Below are 8,401 nucleotides of genomic sequence, written 5' to 3' on the forward strand. Positions count from 1 at the left end.
ATTGTCTTGTTTATATTGCTTTTCACGTTGATTCATACGACTGCTTGAATTCGCTTCTCGTTCGACATGTTTTGTTTATCAAATATACCAAATCATTCGAGACTTGCCTCATCTATGATGCCACCCCAATTTGTGTGTCATCCGCTTGGTCTTCACTTCAATGGCTAATTATGATAAGTGATGTATTGATTTTGCCACTCCATTTTTTGATAATACCACACCCTGTAAGTGTATTTTTGCACCAAAAAAATACACTTGCATGGTGTGGCATTATTAAAAAATGGTGTGTCAAAATCACTACCCTTAATCTTTTACATTTTCTATGTACATGCTTCTTTCAGTTTCAATAAGATTTGATTTTCGTTTGTTTGTGATAGCAGGCATTTGTCCATCTGTATCATAGTTGGTTGGAACGTAATATGTGGTAATATGTGTAAATTACCACGTCCGTTTGATTTTTTTTTTTTTTTTTTTTGACAAACGTTTTGATTTGGTTGAAAGCAAGTTTAAATTTCTCATATTGTATTGTTTTCGATTGAAGTATAATTTATGTTCTCTCATATCATATACAGAATTTCTTTCATGTGAAAGTACAGAAAAAACGCTTAGTCGTTGAATAGGGAGAAATGCAATATAAAATACAAACCAAACCAAACTGACATTGGTAGATAAGGTTGGTTATCCAATACACAAGAATAGGGATAAATGTCATGGGGTTTTTGTTAATTATTTAGAAAAACTTTCAAAAAAGTAGTTACAGATATACTTATCTAAACTAAGTAAATTCTCACAACATTCTAAGCATCCAAACTAAGTAAATCCTCACAACGTTTTAAGTACCACTTGCACTGCACCCAATTATTGACTGCCGCCCCTTCCAATACTCTTCCAGAAATCCACCGAAAGCGAATCAAAATCAATGTTTGTAGGAACTTCTTAGAGTTGTAGTTGTTGCTCAAAGATCGTTAGACCTCAGGGGTACTACAGTCTACAAGAAACAAAGTAAAAAGATCTCAATGTTTTCTTGCTCCAAACAAAGCTTATGCGGCTTCTCTAACTGTCCCACAATGTTCTAACCTAATTGTTCTTTAAATAGGGCTGCAGAACCGCACAACAATGGCTTGAGCCAATCGTTGAGCCACTTGCTTATCCAGAACCGTGGGCTGGACATGGGCTAGACAGTGGCTCGAGCCACTTGCTGAAAACTTGCACACTTGCAACACCTAACTCTCGTCCGCTCTTTTCATTACACATTGATTCTATTTCACTTCCTAAAATACACACACTAAAAAGTACTAATAGGACACGCCTAATGCCACGATACTTTACTTTAGTGCCATGACTGCTTCTCGTGGTCTTAACATTTTAACCTTGCCTCTCTCCATCTCTCTGCAATACCCGTCCTTTTTTTTTTTTTATAAGCAAAACCCATCTCTCTCTCTCTCTTGTGCTCTTCTTTCTCCCCCCGATTCCAAGTCTTTCTAGGAGTAGGTCAGTGGATAATCTGGATATGATTCACGACCATATTGAATACCGACCAAACCTCTCCGCCTTCGAGTACGAATAAAACCATCTTCTTTAGTCGATATTTTAGTGATTGCTGCCATTAGTATCCAAATCGATTGAACCCACTATAGCTATCAATCTCTGTCTCTATTCACATGGATCCATTTATTCAAATCAACATGGAGAGAGAGACAGAGAGAGAGAGAGAGAGAGAGAGAGAGAGGAAAATGGGATGTGTTGTCTTCCTTCTGTTTTGTTTTTTTTGGTACATCGGAAATTCATCTTGCTTTTGTCTAAATCAAAGTAAATCTGTTATTTTCTCCCTCTCTATATATGTATCCATGAATCAATTGATGGATGAGAGAGAGAATATTATCAACATGGGTTCCCAATCAGGGATAGAATCGAAGGGCTTTATAGTGAGAGAAGCGCACAAGTGGAGAATGAAAGTGTGGAGGCTTCGGTTATGGCCTTGGTAACCTGGCCAGACCATCGTTAGCCGAGGTCTCATGTTGGCACGATCCATAGGACTATACAGGCGGGCCACAACCTATATCCTTCTGTTACTCGCTCGGTATCGAACCTCCTGTTAACGCCTCGGTTAATTACCAAAGCAAACATTCCGTTAAGGTTTCTTGAAAGAATGTAGCATAACAAGAGGGGACCAAGAGCGATACGTGGTAGATAGGATCATCTAGGCCAGGTCTGGCCATGTGCTCCGTAACCGCCTTATCCAGTGCGTCATTTATGATGTCATCCGAGACGGTTACCTGAGCGTATCCTTCATGCACTAACTTGGAGGACAAGTAAACCTAGGTCTATAAATACAAAGGGACTCTAACCTAAAGAGGTATGCCATCTTTCCCTAACCTTAGATCTATATCCTCCTTTGAGATCTAACTTGATCGTCGGAGGGTCACTGGGCAATTCCAGCCCTAGTGATCGATTGCAGGTTCAGGGGCGGGTGAACGGACCAACAGAAGAGGAATACTAACTTAGGTCAAGGTCCCTCTAAATCGAACCCCTACAATTGGCGACTCTGCTGGGGAACTAGCCACTCTTTCAACACCCACTTCCCCCTTTCTGCTCCGTTTAGCGTTCCTGAATCAAACATGGTTGAGATCGACGACGCGCATCACAGTGGTACCGCCCACGGGCTCGGTTCCCTCGTGGACCACAGCCTGGCTTCCAGCGGAGCAACCGCCCTTGGAAAGACCCATGTTTCCGTCGGAGTTGGCGCCGGAGCGTCAATTCCAGACGCAGGCCCATCCTCCGAGCTCCACTCCTACATCCGCCATCTTGAGCGGAAAATCGACGACCTCACGATAGTGATGGACCGCGACAGACACGTCCGAGACAAGTTGGCAGAGATCAAGCACCTCCTCCAAATCTCTCCATCTCATTCCTCCGGGAGTCGCGGCGGAAGGAAGGGCCGCCCCCCCCCCCCCCCCCCCCCCCCCCCCCCCCCCCTTCACAGTCGCGAAGTCGGTCACCTGCTGGAGCACAGATCCCGCCCCTCAGTCAAGGATCGTCTCGAGCCACCAAGACCGGCAGACGCTCGAGCCACAAAGGACACATCGCATAAGGACCGTTCCCGTTCCCCTATGCAGCTTCGAAGGAGACCATCGGCCTTCGAAAGGCTCGATGCTGAGAGCGTCTCTGCCTCTTCCACCCACTCGGTCCGAGTGGGCAAGACAGGCCGGGAATCTACCCCTAGCCTCACAAGGGCGGCCAGAGGAGATGACGACCTTGTAAAGTTCCAGACTAGGGGATACCGCGAGCGCCCGAAGGGCCCCCGAGCCAGAAGTCCTATCGTCTCGCACCCCGACGGCGCACACAGCAAGAGCCCGGCCACTGAGCACCTCGAGCCTTCTGCTCGGGACAGCTACCGCCATCACCACCGAGAACGCTCCCCCAAGAAGTCGGTTAGTGTTGCTCCAAGGAGAAAGGAACATGAACGATTGGACAAACTTGTCCTCAAGAAGTGTACAGCGACTAAGCGTCCAGACGGCCCTGACCGTTCGATCCGACCTCATCGCGACGCACGGCTTACACGACTCACGACTTCCCCCTTTACAAGAGAAATTGACTCAGTTACCCCCCCCCCCCCCCCAAGGGATTCACCCAACCCAAGTTTGCCAAATACGACGGCAAGATCGAGGCGTACACTCATTTGGTTCAGTACAAGCTTGTCATGTCTTTGTTTCTTCGGAACGAACCCTCGGACGATGCCTTCTTGTGCAAAGTGTTTCCTGCAAGCCTCGGCAACCTGGGCCTCACCTGGTTCAATCAACTCCAGGCTCGGTCAATTTCCTCGTTCGATTCCCTCTGTGATGCCTTCATGGCCCGTTTCGTAACAAACAATAAGCACGAGAAGGAGATCGATTCCCTCTTGGCCCTCCGCAAGAGGAACGACGAAACGCTCCGGCAGTACGCCGGCCGTTGCTGGGAACTATTCAATGAGATAGAGGGTTGCGATGGCGTCATCTCAGCCCAAGGATTCAAGCTCGGTCTCACCTCCCAGGACGAGCAAGTCTATGACGACCTCGCTTGCCATAAGCCAAACTCTATGAAGGACCTTATGACTCGCATTGAGGGTTGGTGTCAGCTCATCGAGTCCAAGGCGGAGAGAGGTATTGAAAAGCCTACGAGTTCAAAGACGTTAAACACCTCGGTATCCACACCGGTTTCGGCACCTGTCCCAACGCCAAAGAAACAAGTCAACACCATCAAGCAGTCGCAGAAGAGGGGATCGAAGCCAAGTGATTTCAACGCCGAGAAAACCGTCTTCACCATTCCTATCTACCGGATCATCGATCAAGTGAAGGATCAGCCTTTCTTCTCCTTCCCAAAAATCAAAAGCTAGGGACCGAAAATGGGAAAATCAAGAATCCCATCGTCCGATGCAGTTACCACAACGAGCAGGGTCACTTCACCACAGCATGCAAGCCCTTCAAGGCCTACTTGGAGCAGCTTGTTGCGGATGGCCACCTCGGCAACTTCATTGATCACTAAAAGACAACGGCTCAGGCACAACGGACAAAAACAAACACCGAGGAAGAGGTCCAGACGATCCACGTCATTCACGGTCCTCTAAACTCTGAGGCCGCTCGAATCATCCGGGACGAGCTGAGCGAGGCCTCCTCCTCCAAACAGGTCATGTTGGTCGGTCCCGAACCGAAACGCCCCAGAACCGATGATGGTTCCAAATGGACAATAACATTCACCGAGAAAGATCTCGACCGCATCCAGCTTCTCCACAACGACGCCCTCGTAGTCACGCTACGCATCAGAACTTTCAACGTCCGTCGCATCCTCGTGGACCAGGGCAGCTCGGCTGAAGTCATGTACTACTCTCTGTTCAAAGATCTGAAGATTTCCGACACCGACCTCCGTCCTTCCGAAGTTCCTCTTATCGGCTTCAACGGAGCACCGGTCTGGCCCATCTACATGATCACTCTTCCAGTCCGCGCCGGCTCGGTGACCCTTGCAACGGAATTTGTGGTAGTCGATGTTCCTAGCCCTTACAACGCAATTGTCGGGCGCACCTGGCTGCATAAGCTTAAGGCGATTTGCCTCCATCTATCACCAAGTGGTCCGTTTCATTGGTATTCATGGGCACCAGGAAGACTTGTACGGAGATCAAACTGCGGCAAAGAAGTGCTACGTCAACGCCGTCCGAAGTTATAAACAGACCCCCTGGGTTAATCTCATTGAAGTTCCCGAGGTCCCAGTTTTGGAAGACATCGGTTGACCCCCCGACGACAAGACCAGAGAAGACGAGGCCACCATCCCAATAACCGAAGATGGCCCCCGCTTCTTCCTTATCAGTTCCTCACTTAGTGATACTGATCGGAATGAGACGGTAGCTTTTCTCAACCGAAACATCGCAGTGTTCGCTTAGACCCCATATGAGATGCCCGGGCTCGACCCCTCTTTCATCTGTCACGAGCTCAACATCGACAGAGCCAAACGACCGGTCGTACAGAAGGCACGACGGTCCTTTCCTATTCACTCCGAGGCCGTCATTGAAGAAGTCAACCGACTCCTGAACGCAGGGGCAATCAGAGAAGTCCAGTATCCCAAGTGGCTGGCCAACACCGTTGTAGTCAAGAAAAAGAATGGCAAATGGCGGGTCTGCGTCGATTACTCAAACCTCAACGACGCCTGCCCAAAGGACTTCTTTCCCTTCCTCGTATCGACGCCACCTCCGGACACGAGCGACTCAGCTTCTTGGATGCCTACCGGGGCTATCACCAGATTGCCATGAGCGAAGGCGATATCGAGAACACCGCCTTCATTACCCCCCACGGCATCTTCGGTTACCTTTTTATGCCCTTCGGTTTAAAAAATGCCAGGGCCACTTTCCAGCGAATGATAACCAAGATGTTCGAGCGGTTACTAGGCGACACTATGCTGGCTTACATTGACGACATGGTGGTCAAAAGCATGCGCGCCAGTGATCATCTAACTCACCTCGCCGACGTCTTCGAGTCACTCAAGAAACACAAGCTCCGCCTCAATGCCGAGAAGTGTGTCTTCGGTGTCGGCTCCGGCAAATTTCTTGGCCATCTCGTTTCTCGACGCGGTATAGAAGCCGATCCTTCCCAGATTCTCGCTATTGATCAGCTCTCGGCTCCCCACAACAAGCGCGATGTTCAGCGTTTGACTGGCATGGCCGCAGCCCTGAATCGGTTTATAAGTCGTTCTTCGGACAAATGCCAGCCATTCTTTGCACTCCTAAAAGGCAGCCGACGAAGCTTCAATTGGACAGAAGACTGTGACCGAGCCTTCCAACGACTTAAAAAGTATCCTTCCAAGGCTCCACTCCTCGTCACCCCTCGGAACCAAGAAGACCTGTTCCTCTACCTAGCTGTCTCTCCGCATGCTGTAAGCTCGGTGCTCGTCTGCCAAGAGGACCGGGAGCACCAGCCAATATATTACTCCAGCAAAACCATGACTCCTGCCGAGACACGTTACCTCCCCCTGGAGAAGCTCGTGCTCGCCCTCATCTCAGCCTCCCGAAAGCTTGCCCCGTACTTCCTGTCGCATCGCATCATCATCCTGACCGAGTACCCCCTCAAATCTCTTCTCCGGAAGGCCGACCTCTCCAACCGAATCTCACAATGGGCCGTTGAGCTTGCCAATTTTGAAATCCATTTTCAGCCCCGGACAGCAATAAAAGCCCAGGTGCTTGCCGACTTCGTCGTCGAGCTTACGCCGCCCAACACAACTGCTTCGGCTCCAACCCCGAACACCGAGGTAGTACTCCAGGCCAACCCTAGCACAGCCTGGCAGCTTTTTCACGGTGACATTTGGAAAATGTACGTCGATGGTGCCTCCAACAGCCGAGGCGCAGGTGCAGGCGTCGTTCTCCTCTCGCCCTCCGGTGTCCTGCACGAAAGCTCACTATCCATCAACTTCCCAGCCTCTAACAACGAAGCCGAATATGAAGCACTCATCTCGGGACTCAAGACTGCCGAAGCAATTGGCATCGAAGAACTCGTGGTTTACAGCGATTCCCAATTGGTGGTTAACCAACTCTCCGAGGAATATGAAGCTCGGGATGACCGCATGCGTACCTACCTCAGCGCCGCAGTCCAGCTCATTAAACGCTTCAAAGCAATCAGAGTCGAGCACATCTCCAGGGAACAAAACGCCCACGCCGACGCCCTTGCCGGGCTCGCTTCGGCATGCTCATCTACAGGTCACCGTTCCATCTCCTTCAACTCTATTGACAAGCCCAGTTTTGAGCTTGAAGTATTAGATAAGGAGGTACTCAACATAGAGCTTGGCCCGAGCTGGATGGACGAAATTGTCCTTTACCTGCGAGATGACTCCCTTCCCACTGATAAAAAGGAAGCTCACCGACTCCGAAACAAGGCCGCTCTTTTCTGGCTCAGTCCAAACGGGAAGCTTTACCGAAGATCATTTACCGGTCCATATCTACTAGTTGCACACCCACACCAAGTACATGGCATCATTGAAGAACTCCACTCCGGCGACAGCAGTTGCCACTCCGGCGGGCGATCCCTCGCTCACCGAGCCATTTCCCAAGGATATTGGTGCCCGACAATGAAGAAGGATTCTGAAGAGTTCGTCAAACGCTGCAAGAAATGTCAAATGTTCTCCCCTATAATCCACCAGCCAGCCCAGGATCTTAGCCCTCTCACAAGTCCCTGGCCTTTTTCCCAATGGGGCATGGATATCGTCGGTAAGCTCCCCGTTGCCCCAGGAGGATTTAAGTTCCTCCTAACCGCCACAGATTATTTCTCGAAATGGATCGAGGCCGAACCCTTGGTAACTATTGAAAAAGCAGACGTCATTTGTTTCGTTTGGCGAAATATCATTTCACGCTTCGGTGTTCCTTTCGCCATTATTACAGACAACGGGAGGCAGTTTATCGGACAGAAATACTAAGCCCTATTAGACGAGTACGACATCAAATGGGATACATCCACTCCGGCTTACCCCCAGGGTAACGGACAGGCCGAGGCTGCAAATAAAGCAATTTCATATGGACTTAAGCGACGACTCGAATCACGCCGAGGCAAGTGGGCCGAAGAGCTACCTAGGGTACTCTGGGGCTACCGTACTACGCCTCGGCGATCCACTGGTCGCACTCCTTTCTCCTTGGCGTTTGGAATGGAGGCCGTCATCCCTCTCCAAATCGGACTCCCGACAATGCGTACAGAAAACTTTGATGAGTCGGTGAACAATAACAACATTGCTTCGGACCTCGACTTAGCCGAAGAAGAACGTGACAACGCAAGGATCAAGCTCGCGTCATACCAACAAGAGGTTGCAAAAGGCTAAAACCGAAGCGTCCGCCTTAGGTCGTTCAAGCCTGACGATCTCGTCTGGAAAAAAGTGGTCGAGAAGTCCAAAAAGCGAA

The sequence above is a fragment of the Rhododendron vialii genome, chromosome 2a (assembly GCF_030253575.1).
Source record: "Rhododendron vialii isolate Sample 1 chromosome 2a, ASM3025357v1".
NCBI classification, from domain to species: domain Eukaryota; kingdom Viridiplantae; phylum Streptophyta; class Magnoliopsida; order Ericales; family Ericaceae; genus Rhododendron; species Rhododendron vialii.